This window comes from Sinohyriopsis cumingii, chromosome 14 (assembly GCF_028554795.1).
Source record: "Sinohyriopsis cumingii isolate HCF-2022 chromosome 14, ASM2855479v2, whole genome shotgun sequence".
In the NCBI taxonomy this organism is placed as follows: domain Eukaryota; kingdom Metazoa; phylum Mollusca; class Bivalvia; order Unionida; family Unionidae; genus Sinohyriopsis; species Sinohyriopsis cumingii.
This window is the reverse complement of record NC_142974.1, coordinates 109,228,047-109,248,834: the sequence shown is the minus strand read 5'-3', so window position 1 is coordinate 109,248,834 and position 20,788 is coordinate 109,228,047.

Here is a 20,788-nt window from a genome sequence, read left to right as displayed (position 1 = left end):
TGGACTCAGGGTACTAACGATGTTGAAGAACCAGTCTACAAATGGGTCAAGATGCAATAGAGTATATATGGGTTTAGCAGGCCAGGATTGGTTGATAATGAAAATAAGATTTTAGAAAAAAGAATCTTTTGAGGGCTTATTCTATTTATACCTGAAAAAATAGAGATACGTTGTTTCACTGATAGAATTTCAGAACCATTACATACTTGAGCTTGGAAGTCTCTTTAATAAAATCAGCACCTGACTCTTTCGTGCAGCTTAAAAGCAAATGTTTCAAACACATGTACATCCAGAAAATGTCGTGACTCATGTGGATTTCTCTACAGTGAAGCTATTTCAAGGATGTCCATAAAATGATAAATATAAGTTTGCTCATGAGCACTCAGAAATGATAAGTTATGGAATTTTTAATATCATGCTGTTTGCATAGGTTTTCTATGGGAACTCAACTAGTATTGTGGAACCTATAGTGGAAAACAGATCTACAGTGATTCCACACATGCATATACAATTAACTTTACTGTAAATGGAAAACTATGGTTCTATTTCATAATAACATGCAACATGAATACCTTTTTATACCAAAGAGTGACTTTCAGTGAGACAATGAACAACCTTTTAGACATGACAACTGTTGCCAGGAAATCGGAGGGGTATGCAGAGTTTAGAATTTGTAAATTTGGCAATACTAGGAGGAGCGTTTTGTATTTTGGTTAATTTCTATGCAATCAGATATATAAGTTTGATACAATTTACAATTGATAGAGTAATTTTGGCCAGCAATGTTATATTTAATAGTTGTGTTTTGGAACAGTATGCTTCGTACAGGATAACGCAGGTCTCTACCACCATTCTTAATTGTGATGAACCCTCATTATGTTGTGTCTCACCATTTTTATACAGTGAATGTCTTTGAACTTCATATTTTGTATTCTAATTGGTTTATGTCTATCGTACATTGGTTATAAAGGACGTGTGTTCTGGGGGAATTTGGGATAATATATATGATTTAAATCGATATAACTGTAGTAATACATGCACACATACATAGTCACCTTAACCTTTTACTGACTTGTTGCATAATGTAACAAGGCTGATAATATATTTCAGTCATACATTGACGATATATAAATGGTAATAGCAAAAAAATATAACTGTTGTTGAAACAGATTTAATTTATGACTTTTTTGGATTTTCTGAAATGAAGCTTAAATAAATGTTGCCTGAAATATGTTGTTGGTATCTTTGGTGCACAGCAACTTGCAATATAATTTAATATTCACTGATGTAATTATTGACAAGCAAAACTATGCACACTGTTTACTGATGTAATCTTTGACAAGCAAAACTATGCACACTGTTTACACAATGCATCCTACTACTATCTATTCTTAGGTCTGTTACTAATGATATTGAAGAATGTAAACCAGTCTCAGAATGGGTGGATTGTTAAATAACAATACATATGTTGAAGCAATGCCATATTCTTTAGATTCTTAAATGCCATATCCTTTAGATTGTTAAATAACCTCATATATGTTGAAGCAATGTCATATCCTTTAGATTGTTAAATGACATTCTTTAGATTGTTAAACAACCATACATATGTTGAAGCAATGGCATATGCTTTAAATTCTTAAATGACATATCCTTTAGATTGTTAAATAACCATACATATGATGAAGCAATGGCATATCCTTTAGATTCTGAATGACATATCCTTTAGATTGTTAAATAACCATACATATGTTGAAGCAATGTCATATCCTTTAGATTCTTAAATGACACATCCTTTAGATTTTTAAATAACCATACATATGTTGAAGCAATGTCATATGCTTTAAATTCTTAAATGACATATCCTTTAGATTGTTAAATGACCATACATATGTTGAAGCAGTGGCACATCCTAGAGATTCTTAAATGACATATCCTTTGGATTGTTAAATAACCATACATATGTTGAAGCAATGGCATATGCTTTAAATTCTTAAATGACATATCCTTTAGATTGTTAAATAACCATACATATGTTGAAGCAATGGTATATGCTTTGAATTCTTAAATGACATATCCTTTAGATTGTTAAATAACCATACATATGTTGAAGCAATGTCATATCCTTTATATTCTTAAATGACATAACCCTTAGATCGTTAAATAACCATACATATGTTAAAGCAATGTCAAATCCTTTAGATTCTTAAATGACACATCCTTTAGATTGTTAAATAACCATACATATGTTAAGCAATGGCATATCCTATAGATTATTAAACGGTTGTGCACATGCAGATCCATTGTAATTTTGTTCCAATCGATTTATAGAAACATTTGGTTTTTCCTGTTGGATTGCTAACTGCTTCAGCTGTTTCGTGAATGATGTAAAGGTATGCAAATTTAGCGTCTGTACATTAATATTGAATATTTTCTTTTTTATATGCAGAAAGTTATTGTTTTCAAATATTTGCTGGAATTTTATTAAAACTACTTGTCATGGAAGGTATTAAAAACGGCAAACAAACATCCATCTAAACTGTAGTACGTTTTCAAAATTTCGACAGAAACAAAAATTATTAGATTGATGCTGAATTTAACATGCAGTTTTAGATTGATTTGATAATTGAAAGTGTTCACACTGTTTAATTCTTTCAATGTGATCTTGACTTGGATTAGACATTCACCAGCATTGGTAATACGAAGAAAAATGATCGGATTTTAGTGTTTGACATTGGATATAATTTTATTACTGGTCATAAATTTCTTCTGATCCATGATCAGATTTTAATCTGTTACACATCCTCATTATGTCATTGTTTTTGTCGTTTCAAGTCTGAAACAGATCGAATAATGCAAAATTGAATTTCAACATGATTAAATCACATCATTACAAATAATTTGTAGCTTTAGTTAAAGTGATGATAATAAATTAATCTGAACAAAATTAATTGGAATTTAACCAAATTTGGCATCCTGCTTTATATTGATTAAACTTTGAAATAAATTGACTTTTACAATTCCACAACTTTGTTTAAAAGAGTTAAAACAATCATAACCAATTAAAAAGAAAACTTTACCAAGGCTTGTTCAATGTGAACTAAATTTGGTATGCCACAGACGAGTTCCATCTTTCTACATCATGGTACAAAAGGTATTATGGCTCTTAATTTGCATGTTTCCTAATGTTTAATAACCTCCGTAGAAAATTATCACATGCAGAGTCCTTTGCATTGCTTCATTTCTATTAGCTATAATCTTTGTGTTGACATTGACGTTCGTGTATTTGGATAAGTAAAATAAGACATTTTTTATGGTCCTCACTTAATATTGTTGTCAGAACCCAATAGTAATTTTATCAGACAATTACACAGTGTTCCGAACAAGACTACTAGTTCCAACAAGTATTGCCAGAAATCAACTGCAAATATACTAACTGAACCATGTAATATGTGAGCGCAAAACTTGTGGGATGTATTAATACAAGCACCCCCATACGATGACTTGTTTTAGCAGTTATCTTGAGCCTTATGTCACCCTATTCGTCTCACTCCTATCGGACACTCAAGGAGGATTGCTTCAATTCTGTATTCTTTATTTACATCTTTATTTATATCAGATATATCTAGAAATAATTATCTTGAATGATTCCAGATTCTTGGGGGAAGGGGGCATTTCCAAAAATAATAATTATCGATTACATCAGTTCATATGTGGAACAAGTGTGCATTCTGTAAGTTTTACATTGTCTTATACAACTAATTGTCCTTGTATATTTGAATCTTGTATGTATGTATCACATTATGTTGTGTGTGTATTTGCTAGGTATTATCTTAACTATTTAAACATTAAATGTAATTATGTAATTATAGAGGATAGTTTATTTATGTAAATTTATTTTTCCTCATTGCCTTTTTAACTAGAAATTATAAATTGTAGTTAGGAAGTAGGTGGTGGGGTGGCAGTAGATGTTTTCTCAAGTGTATATTGGCCAGATTTTATACACAAGGACATTTTGACACTGCATGTAATTGTAGATTAGCATCTGTTTGTGTAAATTGATCTTTTGGCACTTAATTGTTTTAAAGATAGAGACTGAAAATTGGGGATTGGGGGCTGGAATAGAGTTATTAATTTTTACATTTGAGTACATAAACAGTATTTTGACTAAAAGAATAGACTTAGACTTAATGATGCTTCCTTCCTTAATTATTCTCTGCATGTTTTTCTATTGTAATTTTATGGTGTTTGTTTTTTAATCATTTTTTGTATATGTTTGTATGTCTTATGTAATTTTGTAAAGTGCTTTGACCTTCAACAGATTATGTGTTTTACTAAATGCACATTATCATTATTATTATTATTATTATTATTATTATTATTATTATTATTATTATTATGATTAGTATTTGGATAACTTGTAGTAAAATCACACTTATTATGTACACGCAGTTCATACTCTAAATTAAATGTATATGTATTTATCTTGTTTTATCTTGATATGGAGACAGTCTCAGTGATTTTCAAACCCTGATCTCAGGCTCATACATTATGTCATGACAATGAATTTTGTGCTGCATATCATTGGCATCTTCTGAACATGTTAACTCAGACATATAATAACATATTTTTAACAACTTTTGTATGATGAAAGTTTTTCTAACGAAAAACAAAGATGGTTTCAATATTCACCAGTTCAAAGAAAGCTATGAGAAGAAGAAACGATCTTATCTTGGAAATGTTTGTACTGGTAGACAATTTTGTAGATCTATTGATTACGTCATCAAATCAACATGAATATCAGGAATACAAACTCAATTAACATTGTCTAATGCTTATGTCTTCTTATTGTGGGTGCCATAGAAAGAAGTCACTACATGTATATCTAGACATTAGCACAGCTTAACTGTTTTACAGGTACTAAAATTAACTGAAACTGCAGGAAGGCGTGAGATCTCTGAAATAATCTAACATTTCATAGCGTTCTCATCCTCAGATACTTTTAGGTGCTATACAACTGTACGAACAAGTGTTGAGACTAAATCAATCTAATTCAGATAAATTATTATAGAGTATAAAGACAACAGCAGTTTATTATGGTGATATATCAGTGCTTAATATGTTTAAGAAATGAATGATTGTGACATTTTAGGTAGTGTCTAAGGGAGACAACCAAATGGTCCAAAAGTAATGAGTGGGTTTATCGTCAGACAATACTTGCCAACATTTTGACAAAGTGGCTTAATACCAACCAATAGTTTATCAATGTATAAGTACCGTATATAAATAACGCTACCTGTCAAGAGTTTATCAATGTATAAATATAGTATATAAATAATGCTACCTGTTGTTCTTATAAAGGAGATCGGTTGTCTCTTGATGTGAATTGTCTTTCCATTTCTAGGATTATTGTCGCGAAAGTGGTCAGAGATACCTAAAGGACATCCGCTCTTATCTAAAAGGCAAACCTACCATATTTCACTTGGTTGATGAGGACTTTGCAATTGACAACACAGTTATTGACAGCAAATTGGAGGAGTTGAAGAGGAAAATTGTAGATGTGGCATCACAGCAGTCATACTGGGGAGAGCAGATTCCAACTCGCTGGTTTCTTCTGGAACAGCAGCTGATGAGGCTCAGGGAAGCTGGTGTTAAGGTATACATTTAAATGCATGATTATCATGAATATGTGCCATTTCTATGAAACCGTTGGATTACAGGGCCCTTCAGGTTTGACTTTGTTTTATCTTATTGCTCATGAGAAGTGAACACTGAATTTGGATGAGGAAAATTGTGTATCGATGAGTTTGATGTGGCAAGCTGCATGAAAGGTTTAGCTCTCTATCAGTTTATTCAATTTAATAAACTAAATTTTGAAATGTGAATTTTGTTAGACATGATCTGTCTGAAACATAATCTTTTACAAAGCAGTTCAATTTCCCTATAACCACCAACAACGAAACAAATTGCATGTTTCTTTGGCAAGTGACAACTAGACCTACCTTTTCAACTGAATGGACAAATGTTTTGAAAAGTCAGTGTCCAATCTTTTACATGCATACATTAAAATGTCTAGCATGGGCTCTTTGAATGGACATTATCACTATTTATGAGAAGTTGCAATTGTTTTCGAATTTAGAGAATTAAGAGCATTGTCCAAGTACCCTTGTAAGTTTTGCCTTTGCCTGAAATTGCCTTCATCGGTTTGTTAACACTAAGAGATTTTCAGATAACAGGTTTCATTTAGTAATGGTCTAATCTCATTGATTATTTTAATTGAAAGATATGAGTGCCTGGGTGGCTGTGTAGTCTAACGTGTTCACCTTTACTGATCACTGTCATCGGACCTCTGTCAAGATGGGTTTGAGCTCTTGCTAGGCCAAAGTTGGTATATGCATGTGAGAAACGTTTGCTAGTAACTTCCAATCGGTTGGTGGACCTTACAGAGGTTATTTTCCCAAGGTCTTCCTCAACCATTAATGCTGGCCACCACGTATAGGCTATCCTGCACTGAGAAATGGCATTAACCCAAATGAAAAACAAATGAAAGATATGAAACTGGCATAATATCCTTTTACGTCGTTTAGAAAGTACACGAATTTCAACTAGTTAGCTGTATGTACAGAATTGCTATGTCTTCCACTTCAGTCACTGTTTGAGACCTGTGAAAGATGTATGTGTATATGAGTGATTCCTGACATTGTTCAAATGCATAATTAGATATGCCCACTTAGTATTTATTTTATGTTTTCATTTTAACTTGTTGGGTATTATACACTATTTAATGTCTCTTGACCCACTGTAAAATTCGTATTTCTTCAAATTGTATATGTCCAGATGAACAAGACCATGATCCAATGTTTAGGTAACTTGTCCTTTTGCATAGTACAGTACAAGGTTTAGCTCTATTGGTCATGGAACAGAAGAGCTTATGGAATGGACATTTGTTTGTATTAACATGGGATTTTCACCAAAATAGTTCTTGTGATGTCAAGTCAGACCTGCATGAAATTGGTGCCACTTGGACATCCAATATGGCCAACACAATGACTATCTAGCTTGAAATCATGCTTTTGCTACTCTGCCAAAAATGGAAACTTACATTATATTAGGAGTTCATCAAAATAATTTTTTAAAGTCTCCAGTTGGCTGGCATTAAAAAATTATTCCAATATGGTCACCATGTTGGCCATGTTGAATATCTTGTTTGAGCCACTGTACATATCAACATAAGATTTCACCAGAACACTTCTTATGCTGTTTAATTGGACTTAAATGTGAAAGGTGCCAAAATGTTATCAACATGGATGTCATAATGGCCATCTTATGCTGACACCTGGGCTGAGTACTGTATGCTGTGATACAGTCAATCATGCTACCGAACTATACCTACAACTGACCGACTTCTGAAGACGCGAATAGAACAGATACAATTAATTGAATGGCTAATCCTTCTGTTGTTTTGTTTTTTTGTTGTTGTTGACATATACCAATACAATAGTTTTGCTGAACCTTCATATAAAACTTATAACCTTTGAAGTACCGACTACTGCGTATAAATACAAAGCAAATGGAAAAAATCTCAATCACAATTATATCTGTCGCCAGCGCATCATTTTACTCATTGATCTTTTCCTTTTGCCATCAATCTGTGTTACAGCTGCAGAGACTTAAACTCCGCAACAAGAAATAGCAAAAAAAAAAACAGTTTTGCATAATTAATAATAATTATTTATTTCTCAAAATACAGGAGTGAAAGAATCCCTAAATTGGGTGTGAATTTATGCTTATATATACGGTCCAATATTGCCAGGTGTTGACTCGTGTAAGTTTCATTCGTGGGAATGGAGATCCTATTTTGCTTGTCGAGAAAATTTATACAGCATTCAGTGATCATTCTTGGGATTTAGGAAGCAATTCACTACAAGCTTTGTGAAGCTAGCCATAAGGTTGGGGGGGGGGGCTGCTGAGAGACTACTGGTCTCACCTGTCAGCACTGTAGACTGTGAACGTGGATTCAGTAAGATGAACCTCATAAAAACTGACATCAGAAATAAACTCTGCATCTCATCTCTCGAGAATTTAATGAGAATCAGCATGTACAGATGTGAAAAATTAGACTTTAAAACTGCATTCAGCAAGTGGGCAGCCCTAAAATCGCGACGGATCTTCATACAACACTTTGTAACCTTTTGTTAATGCTTGTTGTAATTAGAGTATTAACTAACTCATCTTTTGTAATTTTCATTGCCTGTTACATTAACAGACTAAATTAACACTTGAAAAAATGTGCACTACTTGTTCTGGCGACACTTTTTGAAAATTGGCGACAAAATATTGAGGTTGGCGATTTTTTTGGCGACAGCTTTTTAAAAGCCAGGACTATCCCTGGATGATGTTTACTTTGTCCTAAATAAACATTCAATATGGCTACCACAGTTGCTAATTTGGAATCTTAATGCTCAGTATAGCAAAGATGGTTTCAAAACAGAGCAGAAAGAAAGAAAAACATTCGTCTTCTATGCAAACAATAAAGCATCACTCCCTTGAGAGGTTATTGCTCAAGAATTTCACTTTGGGTAACAGTTTACAGCTTGTTTGTTTTTCCCATGTTGTTCAATACTATATATATATATATATATATATATATATATATATATATATATATATATATATATATATATATATATATATATATATATATGCACTTTGGTATGCATAGTAGAGAGGAAACTATGTCTACAGTTCATGCAATTTAATCATCAGTTTAGTTTTATTTGTAACCAAGGGTCATTTGTAGGACAGGGAGTCTGCATGTAGTACAAGAATGGTTTATTGCATTTAAAATGTATAACATAACTTCTCTTGGTTGTCAAATTTCCCAACTAAAGCATTATTTGTCTGTAACAGATGATTGCCATTGCTACATGAAATAAAGAGAAACCTAAGGTTTTTGCCAGGTAGGAGATCTAGCAAGAAGCCATTGAGCTCAATGGCATTTTAAACTGCAGCTTTTGAGATTGTAATAGAGGTCAAAGTGAATTTCACAGACATGATAGTTTTGCATAATGTTTGCCTCTGCTGCATCAGATCACTTTTTTGAAATATTCTAATGCAGGTGTTTCCTAAGTCTACAATATTAATGTATTACAATATGTTATTATACTACAAATGGACCTGTTTTATGGAAAACTATAAACTACCTTACTAAGGTCTTAACAGAGATGACAAATCTGGGAAATATATCAGCTGGACAGGTACGAAGGTGGTCTTGTTAGAGTTTGAAGTCTGGTAAATATTATCAGAACACACAAGACCATGGTAAAGTGTAGACACCATGATACAAGGAATACGTAAAGTAGGCACTGCAATCAAATTTAGAAACTGTCATCACAAATCAAACATTATTTGTGTTTTACTTTTGTGGACATGAAAATATCATTCCACAAAAAGTTTAATTGTGCTATGCATCAAGTACATCTTCCCCAATCAATGTAAACAGTTAAGCATTTTCTATTGTTTCTTTTTTTGTGTGCTTAAAATGAGCTTATAAATGTTACAGACCAATAGTTTGCAGAGGTACACATCACATACCTGGCTGGACAGGACCCAAACGCTAGCATATCCAATGTTAAGACTGAACATTGTCAATGTAGGATATTCACCAATGAAGATGAGGAACATTCTAAGTCAAAATTTGCATGTCCTAATCTTGGTGCGAAATAAACACAAAGGCCATTATGGTAAAAATCCAAAGTTTTCGACCATGATTAATTGACATGAATGTATAGAGGCTGCTCATGATGAATGTAATCTGAATTTCAAAATGTATTCCACTAATCAATCAAAATATGTCCCACTATTCATGGAAAATATTTCCAGTAAAATATTTTCCACTTATTATTCAAAATGTGTTCCACTATTTATTCAAAATGCGTTCCACTGTTCATTTAAATATGTCCCATTAATCATTCAAATCATATCCTACTATTCATTGAAAAGATATCTAACTATGCATTCTAAATATTTCCAACCATTCATTTAATAAAACACTTGACTATGAATGCATTTTGAAGATCATACGTTCACTCAGACAGTGGAACATTTTAGTGTAGAGTGATGTTGATGCTAGCTATCAAGGCATGTCACAAAATGAATATGATATTGTAATAACACTTCACTGTACTAAAACTGTCAAGGCATATCACAAAATGAACATGACATTGTACTAACACGACATTGTACTAACACTGTCAAGGCATGTCACAAAATGAATATGACATTGTACTAACACTTCATTGTACTAACACTGTCAAGTCATGTCACAAAATGAATGTGATATTGTACTAACACTTCAAATCCAAATGACACTTACATTTCTACAAAGGCACATATATGTTCAATGATGATTAAAAAATATGTATATGAACACACACAGTAACCTCTAAACAGAACACACAACCCATATTATATGATTTCAGGTTTTATTTGATTACCTTGAAATTATAGACTTGTGGAATAATGGCAAAAATGAGTTATCTGGACTGTCTGGCCAAAATGACATTCCAGAAGTATTTACACCAAGCGAGTCCACTTTGTACACTTCATAGATTATATCATCAAAACACTACAGTCAGTCAGTGTGATCACTTTATATCCCTCCAAGTACTCCAGTCAAGCAATCGGATCCCTCTAGTTATTCAGCCTGATAACTTTGTCTATCCATGTACACATCAATCTGATCACTTTATATCCTTTCAGTCATTCAGTCTGATCATTCTATAGCCAGCCAAGTCATCCATACAATCAATTTGATTACTTCATAAGTTTTAAAGTACTCCAGTAATCAGCCTCATTAGTTTATGTCCCTCCAAGTACGCCAATCCGTAAATCTGATATATACTATCACATTGAACGGTTACCAACGTTTTTTTCTTCTCATTGGTGACTTTCGAAGCCACCATTTATGTGGGAGCTGTAAAGATATCATTTTGAGACTGATGAAAATAGAAGGCTTTCTTTCAAAATCCACTCTTTGTCGTGCTAGTGATAGGTCTATCTTCCCTGCATCCAGCGACGGGATCCTACTCATCCTTGGATGAGACCATCCCTGATCCATCTTTAACATAACTTCACTTGGAAATTTAACAACAACCCAATTAATCACATTTCTAAATACTTACGTACCAGTAATGCTTCCAATCCTCAAGGGCTAAGGCAAAGAGGAACATTTTAAGAAAATCAGATTGGAAACATTACAGTCAGGTATTTGCTGGAATATAATGCAATTGCTAATATGGTCCCAAACACGTTATCCATTCCCAAGTGTGCTGACTACTCTTGGTGCGATGATGTTCATTATAAAGCATTCAGAAAATGAAAATGTCCTTTAAAATATAAATGCTAACATTACAGAACAAAATCTGAATAACTACCATATATTTCGTGCTAAGGTACCAGTAATTGGAAAGGATCCTATCATTTATTGTCCTATCTTATTAATAGGCTATATTTATAAAATCATGAAATGAATCGCACATGACACTTCTCTGATCTCTTGGTCTAATAATAAAGAACATACTGTCAAATCTTTATTGTGGATTCGGATGCCAGAGAATCACAACTGATTAAATTAATCAGACTTGAAGCATTAGGAGATTTATTTGTGTCAAATAAATAATGTATCAGTGATATTTTATTGACTAGAAGAAAGTTTATGTCACACCTTAGAAATAGAGTATATTGAATGGCCTGTTCAATCAATGTCAGACAGGCCATGTTCTTACCTTTTATCCACTTTTTGGAAAGGTATACCTTTTTAGGTGTTTTGTTTGGTACCAGCCTTTCCAAAAGTATCCTCAAGTTATGGGTGTACCTAATGGTAGTATATTCTGAATCACCCTTTTCGACATAAAAATTAACAACAGAGTGAAATGCCAAAGCCCAGTATTTGGCTGTTCATTTATATGTCTGTAACGTTATCTTTATGGTGGAGGGGATTTGCTATAGACCAAAGAGTATGCATGCTATTGAATGTTGCCAGCAGATATGCTTAGAGTTCCAAGATGAGGAGCAGAAATGGGGTTCAAATGTTTGACGTAGCATTGAAAATATTTGATATGGCTTTAAATTGTTGTGATAGATTATCTTCCTTAGCAAGGTAAGACAGGATATAATACGTGTGGCATAAGGGAGGGGACTTAGTAATTGTGCAGAAGTTGTGTTCCAGTATCTCATTCGCATGTCACGATTCTGTTTTCTTTTATTCACATTTCAGTTTTCTGTCCTTTGCCATTCATATTTCACTGTTCTATCGTATGCCATTCTTGCATCATTTGTTTATCTTCTGTCATGCCCATATCACGATTCAGTTTTCTATTATGCATGTAATGTTTCTGTCTTCTATCAATGTCATATATTTGTATACTGTCATTCCCATGTCACTTTTCTATCTTGTGTCATTCACATGTCACTTTTATCTCCTCTGACATTCACATTTCAGTTGTCTGTCTTTTCTCATACACATTTGGAATAAAACACAATCTTATTAGTCTTAGTATACACATGTTAAGTTTCAGGTAGCATATTATTTATAACTGTACATGAAGAACACATTTTAGATACGGACTGTACTTAAAGTCATTCAGTTATAGCTCAAGCGGCATCATTCATTCGTATACATCACTAATATCAAACTCTATTATGGTCTTTGTAATATAGACTAATATATACAGCAAGTTTCACATTTTTATGAGTGTGGTCTTTAACATGCACACTTAGGTCTTGATGTATGGAGGACACATTACATGTGAATGAGGTGATGAAACAAAGCCATAAGTTGGCATGGATATTGGCAAGGTGATCATTGTAACCCATAGCATACACATGATTGTGTTGGTTGATACCGTGTACCTTAGTCTATACAATGATGTTGTTGCTAGATACCTGAACAGAGATCTCGGAAATGCTTAATTACGCGTATTTGGAGGCCAACTTTTGATCTGGGACGCAGAAAACCACTCAGGCGGGAGTCCTCCGTACGCATGTATTAGGTGTGAGGAAAATTCAAAGACTTGCCAGTCCTGCTTCAGCCACCTGCTTTGTGGGAAAATGCGTTCATCAGTTAGCTGTGCTGATATTTACAATGACATAATTCAGTGACTGAAAGACCCCTAGATACATACATGATGCTATTTTATAAGAGTACATGATAAAGAACATGATGCACTAATTCGGCGGCAAGTTCAAAGGCTTTGACTGGCGGCCGGGTAGTAAAATGTACTGATATTTACAGTGATTCAGTTCAGAGGCAGAAAGACCCAGAGATGTACATTTGGTCATTTATAAAAATACATCAAAATAAACATTAGCTTTCGTTATTGTGTTCATTTCTGAATGTCGCGGAGTAAGCAGTACATGTGACCTGATAATCAAGCCATGTTGAGACAGACGAAATGCGATTCGTAAGTGGGTGACAAGTCGCCTAAAAGTGTAAACTTCGCCTTCTAATGTTAGGAAACCGAAAACGAATTCGCCCTGTGATTATTTAAGATGTACATTGACTGACCATACCATATTTCCTTTAAATACTCCTCGCCTTAGCCCGGTTAGTTCTAGTGTTGTAGCGAAATGTATTCATCAACGCATCAGTACCTAGGCCTAGTTTTATATCAATTACGTTGACAGTTTCTTGCCCATTAACAAGTATAATGTTTTGAATGCTGATTGACCATTAACCCTTTTCCGAGTAAGGTAGCAACTATAAATTTCCTGCATGCTATCCTATGATGATAAAACATACAAACTTGTGTTTTAAGATCAGAATCGGTGATCTGGATATATATTAACTGCCTATTATACACTATTTCTTCATAAAATTAGTTTGAAACTGTAAGTGAACCAGTAGGCCTAATCGAAAATGATGGCGGACATCGCTAAATATGGGATGTACCAGTTTATTTCATCAGGCAAATATATTCAGAAAAAAATATGAAATCATTGAAACCAGAGCCTAGGTATTATTTTATTAAAGCTTTAACTTTAAAATGCAAAATATGTAGGTCAGAAACATATTGGACAATGCTATGTTGTGGAATTCGCGAGATGAACTTTAAGGTCTAAGCTGTTTTCTCACCTGACGCATATTTGCAAAAATACGGGGGGGGGGAAGCAAATTGGATACATTGTATTTGCCTATAATGGCTACAAGTACCTATACAAAGAAATAAACCATACATTTGCAATCCTGTCAATGGACTGTTGTAATGAAGCTGTATTATAGTGAATGCTTATATTACGAAAACATTACGAAAAGCTCTCCATCTAAAAACAGATGTATACGTCTGTGTTGATTCTGTAGGAAAGAAGGGACTGCAACTGTTGATGGTGGGACTCCTATTTTTACCAGAATCTGAGTCCTGGACTCCTAGTTTTAAAATCATCTGCTGAGATTATACTTTAGCATACACATGTTGTTGATCGATGTCTTCCACTAACGTCAGTAGGATACAGATGCCTGACACTTGCCTCCAGCGTATTCTGAATATAAGATACACGGCACATGATTGAGGTAATCAAACCAAACTCATAATCTCAGTTGGATGCAGGATGTATGATGCATGACTAAGGTGATCTAGACAAGCCACTTGGATATTGGCAGGGCCATTAGTGTAACTTGTATCATGCACATGCAGGATGTATGTTGCATGACTGAGTTGACCAAGCCGAGCCATTCACCCACATGGATATTGACAGGGTCATTAGTATACACTGCATTATATACATTCAGTTGTTCATGGCTGCAGGATGCATGACACATCACCGAAGTGATCAGGCCATGTCATTAAGTTCACATGGATATTAGCATTTGGTTATCAATGCAGCCAGTAACGTACACATTCTGTTGTTGATGGGTGCACATCATATGACTGAGATTATCAAGCGAATCCATAAAGTCATTTGAATATTAACAAGGTCATCTTATGGTACCTATACTGTTTTGAATATTGACAAGTTTTTATTAGGGCACTTATACCATCTTGAATATTGACAAGTTCATACTAGGGAAACTATACTGTCTTGAATATTGACAAGGTAAAATTAGGATACTTATTCCTTTAATATTAACAATGTCAAATTAGGATACCTACACCTAATTCTTGAATACTATAAACACTATTCATACAAGACGCCCAATTCGGTCTCGATTTTGTTGAATCAGTACATTAGCAGTGAATTGCTCAAATGAGTTGAAATTAATATTTTCTAGGATCCTTTGTTTCGTTTACTTCGTCGATTGATAGTTAGTTGGTATATTCTACATATTTTGTGCTAGCGAAAATAGGGAGTATCATGCCAGCGGCTGGCATCCTTGATAATTCGAGTAATGACTATGTCTAGTTAATAATTTAAGACTGTACAATACATACTCAATGTGTTTGTAGCCCCTGATGTTTCATTTGTATATGTCATCGGATGTAAGTTTGGTTTTTCTCTTCTTTATTTCTTTGTACATACACATGTTGACCGCCATGTCATGCGGTCTACCTCGGTAATTTTGTAAGAGTGCATAACACGGTTTCCGAACCATTGCTATAAGCGACAGCCTAACGCCATATGTGCCGCGAAATACAAAACTGATTTTTTTTCTTTCTTTTTTACTTAGGGCAATTCACTCGCAATGTAGCAATGAGTAAAATATCCAGCTGGTAATTTCTATAAATAATCATTGCGAAAGTTAACTAAATATATATATGCAATACTAGCTAATGCTTGTCTGAATATTCCAACAAAAATTGTGGGTTTTGCTAGAACTGTGGGTTTTGTGGGCTGTTGGTTATGACTTTTGTTAGAACTGTGGGTGTTGTAGATTTTGATGGATTTGTGTGTTTTGTGGGCTCTGTTGGTTGTGGGTTTTGTCAGGAGTATATAGGGCTTTGTGGACTGTTTGAGGAGTTCAATCAGCTAACAGCCATCAAACTAGGTATATCACATTTATTGAGTTTTATTTTTTAATATATTCATTTTGTTTTATTTCGTTTAATAAAGAGTTATGTAACTGTAGGCAATATTTTGTTAAATCTTTGTTAAAGTTTAAGTACAAATTAAACGTTATTTAATTTTGTTATTTTTTCTCTTCCAACTTATATGCATTCTAGTCATTTCTAATTTATTTTTACAGGCAAACTAGATATTGTTATATCATTTGTTATTTGAAATTCAGTTGCATGTTCAAGTGAGTCTTGCCCTCACAGACAGGTACTTTTATTTATGTGTTTTCTTTATTTAATTAGTTTTATGAAGCTAAAGACATACATAAAAGTTTCTCTACATTACAAATATATATTTCCTTTTCTTAAAGTATAGGTCCAACAAAGTTCTTAGGGAAATAGAATGTCTAAGTCATAGTGAGTGTTTTCCTCACCGACTTAACATTCCACATTCCATTTAACAATACTTGACTATTCTAGCAATCTATAAAATGTAAGTTATGTTTCTATTTTATAATGTATTGGTTGTCTAAGTCATTGTGAGTTTTCCTCACTGACTTGACAACCAATTTACTTCCATCTATATCAATTCACTTAAAATAAGTAGTCTGCTGTAGTTGAAGTGTAAAGTCAAGCATGTGTTTTCCTTGAAGATTTTTACATTTCACTACTACAATCAAATCATACTGTTTTTCTTCTGTAGTAACCTTCATTGCAACTAAATCCAAATATGGTAAATCTTATTAATTTTCAAACATCAGAAGAAGTAATAATATAATGAACTAATAGTACAGTACTAATGTGTACCTGTACCTTGTGTGAAATATCAAATGCCATACTGTACCTCAAGACAATGATAGTATTTCGGCTTAGTACAAAAACAGCAAGACTGTCATAATGGTTATGAACTGACTTATTCAATGTTTCTTAATGAATGAATCATATTGTGTTATGGTTGAAAAGAAATCAAGAGTTCGAGTTTACTCCATTCTCCCCATCCTTAGTCAGCTGATAAGAAAGATACACATCCCTGGTGCCATACTCCAATACTCCAATGTAGTATTATCAGGACCTAGCTCGGCCGTTACACTATAATGTCTTGAATATTTTCAAAGTCAAATTAGAATACCTATATCTGCTTAAATTCTAGCAGGGTCAAATTTGAGCTCCTATATTGTTTTTTAAATGGTGATTACATAATGTCACAAAATGACAGTTTAAAACATAATATTATTTTTTTATAAAGTAAGGAGTTTAATGTCTTTGTTAACTTGTAATTGCAGGTGATACATCGCATAGCCGTGGAAGAATTAAACAAGAAAGCAACTGTCCAAATAAAAGAAAGTGAAGAACTGGATCTGTTTCTTAAATATCTGCATGAAACAGGCACAATCATCTACTTCAGGTAGATTATAAGACAGGTAGCAGTCTTCTATGCTATTATCTACTTTAGTTGAGATTGTAAGGTGGACCTGCAGTATTATTTAGTGGAATTCAGTATTTAGAAGCCATCAGTTGAAAATGAATCTTAATGTAATAAAAGCACAATAAGTTTTGCTTTTTCTGATTTGTTTGTCAAAAGAACAAAATGCTTTGCACAGTTTGTTTTAATTGCTCAATAATGAACTCAAAGTAAGGTTGTCAGTACTGATGATTACATCCAAGTATGTAAAGAAAATTCATTAATTACATACAAGACATTTTGAAATATTTCTACGTTTCAGCATTAAAGTTTTGAGAGAGAATATTGTGTTAGACCCAAAGTGGATGATTGGTGCCTTGAAGTCCCTCATCAATGCTCGGCCTAACCTACTAAATAATCCAGCTGATGATGGTGCTCAATCAGTTGGTCCAACTGGCAGCAATGCTGACGGAGCTGTCAGAAAGAAATGGTTGGACTTCAAGGAGAAAGGGATTCTTACATTAGAGCTTGTTGGTTTGTACATTTCTTATACTTCTTGTTATTTGTTTTCAAATTATATGCATTTACTTTTTATTCAGTCACAATAAAGTTGGGAGGGATGTATCATTTTTGCCAATTCATTTGTTCATCTTTTCATTTGTTTTTTAATTTCACTCTCAATATATTAGACCAGATTTGAAATAGGCTCAGCAATATTGACATCTGTAATTCACCATTCAAAAACATGTACAAACAATTTTTTTTCTTTTTCTGGAATGCTGAACATTGAACTATATAAGTAAGGTTTTGCGTGCATCTGTCCAAAAAATAAAAATCTACACAAATGGACTAAAACAGGCACCACCAGAAACGGGTGCATCAGACAAAAATGTAATGACAATTTTGAACTCTATTATCCATTGTGAAAATATATCAGCCACTTTTGGGCTTGAAGCCAAATATGGGTCCAAATATTATTGCTAACAAATACTATAATAGTCTGCCAGAATGTCGACTAGCTGATAAAGTACTTCTCTAATTATGACCAAGATGATTGGGGCATTAAGTTTGGAGGGACATAGCAGCAGAGGGGGCGAATCCGACATTTTGTCCAATCGTCATTTTGCTTAATTATTACTTTCTGCACTCAACGATCTAGTGTAGTCAGCGCTGGTAAAAAAAAAACGACGTCGGTCCATCCTACACGATGGTGACGTCATTTGGTTTAATTAACACCTTCTGCGCGCCGATCCCCAGCGTCGTCAGCGTCCGGTAAGCACATCGACGACCGCGTCGATGTCATCGCCCCCCTGCTGCTAAGTGGCTATTTACAATGAAGATCCTCATGATCTTACAAACAGAGTGATCACTAACTCCTCCTCCTGTAGATCAATTAGGTTATTTGACTGATCGGTAAGTCTAAAATTAATTCTCGTTAAAAACCGATCATGGCATCGCATATAGACCGGATTAATCGGACTCTCAACGATTAAAAATCCCGGAGGGGCTGTTGGTGAAAATGAATAAAGGATATATCCCTGTTGAGCTTGATTTGATTGCTTGGTATCTACCTGGTAACTCCCTTCGATAACATCACACACTAGATTGATTGCTATCACCGATGCGATATTTACGTTGTATGGAGCAATATGCATACCATCATCCCCGTTATCGTGTCTGAGGATATAAGTTGATGGACTGAGAAAATCATTAAGAGACTTTCTTAGTTCTGGCGCGTTGTATCCTGGAAACTTGAAATCGGGTAAATCGGCTTCTGTGATATTATACCCGGTTAGGAATTTTTGTTTATTATCATCGCTGCTATCGGATATTGTCTTAACGATTCGCTCATTAATATATTCCATGTCTGATATAAGTTGATTTAACACCTCAACGTGTTTTCGTGCTTTTGTTTTCCGTAGCTGTTCTAGTTGTGATTGGTAATTACGATTAATCTCGGCAAACGCACCAGTGATATCATCTAAACGAACTGTGACCTTGGCTGACAATTCAGGAGTTTTCTTATACGGAAAAAACCATTGCATGGTATTCCTGTCTTGAAATATAAACTCGCTGGGTAATAACGTGTTTCTTATAATGGACAAATCATTCAGATAACTGGGATTAATCTCATGATACGATTGCACATTTGTGTGCAAATCCGCGGGTGGATTCTTAGGCCATCCTAGTATGGTTCTTATTGAACTGTTATAAATATCAACCATATACCCCGGTGTGCTTATTTCAATCGTCGATGATAACGTCGGTTCATGAACCGTAATAGCGATTTTTGATTCCTTTCCTGTGATCGATTTTATTCTGCGTTGAAATTCTTTATTGATTTGCTCTATTTGGTATGACCCAGTTGGTATTGTAACCTCCTCCCAGTCTGGGGTCCCATCGGGTTTATTTTTCCGTGCAAAAACCAGCGAGTTATTAGGTTGTTGTCCGTTAAATGCGTCCGCTCGAATATTAGGCCAACTGTGATATACTCGCAATTTTGCCAGCGCTATTTCCTTCACTGGAACCGGCGACGGGAAGTTCACACTGAATTCGGGTTTCGTTGACGTTATTGATATCATATTTGTTTGTACCGGAGTGGTGTTCTCCGCGATCCGCTGAAGTAATTGAAACCCTTCGGGGTTCAGCGACATTATTATTATTCGTTGTCTTTAGTGTCTAATTTCAACAACCAGGTGGTTCCGGCTTCCAGTTGAAAATCCTCGATTTTTGACATCGCGGAGCTATACAACTGGACCATCGTGGAGAATTCAACATCGGATACGAACAAATTATCAATTGACAACGAGATCAACCCGGATAATTTCGAGTACGCGTCGGATACTATTTGATGTTTTACTGTATACTCGTTGAGTTTTTTCTGAAAACACGATGATATCTTCCTAGTGATTGCGTTGGCGACTCCAGCAACTGTTGTCATCGCGGAGACAGCGATTGGAACAGCGATCGGGGCTATCGTGGTCACCGTGGATAAAATAACACCGGTACCGGCCACTATACCCGACACCGAGTACACGACCGCGTCGATGGCGGTTATTTTTCGGCGGTATTTTTTTATTTTTGCACGGTATTGTTCGGAAAGCGTTTTCAAGTTCGCGGAGAATTCTTTTGCGGTATCGAATCGATATTGATGTGACGTCGGTGATACCTCTGATTCAATTTCCTTGGTGGTCATTTTTATTTTAAAAGAACTAGTGTTTTTAATTACTTAGATTCGCTACAAATTCCACATACCATGTAATGTTTGCCCCGGCTAGATTTCTATCAACGGCATAAATTGTAAACTTTTCAGTTGCGTTCTTGTCTATAATTGTTGATATTGTATTGTTAAACCCGGATGAACTCGACGATAATATATTAAACTGCATCATTGAAATCA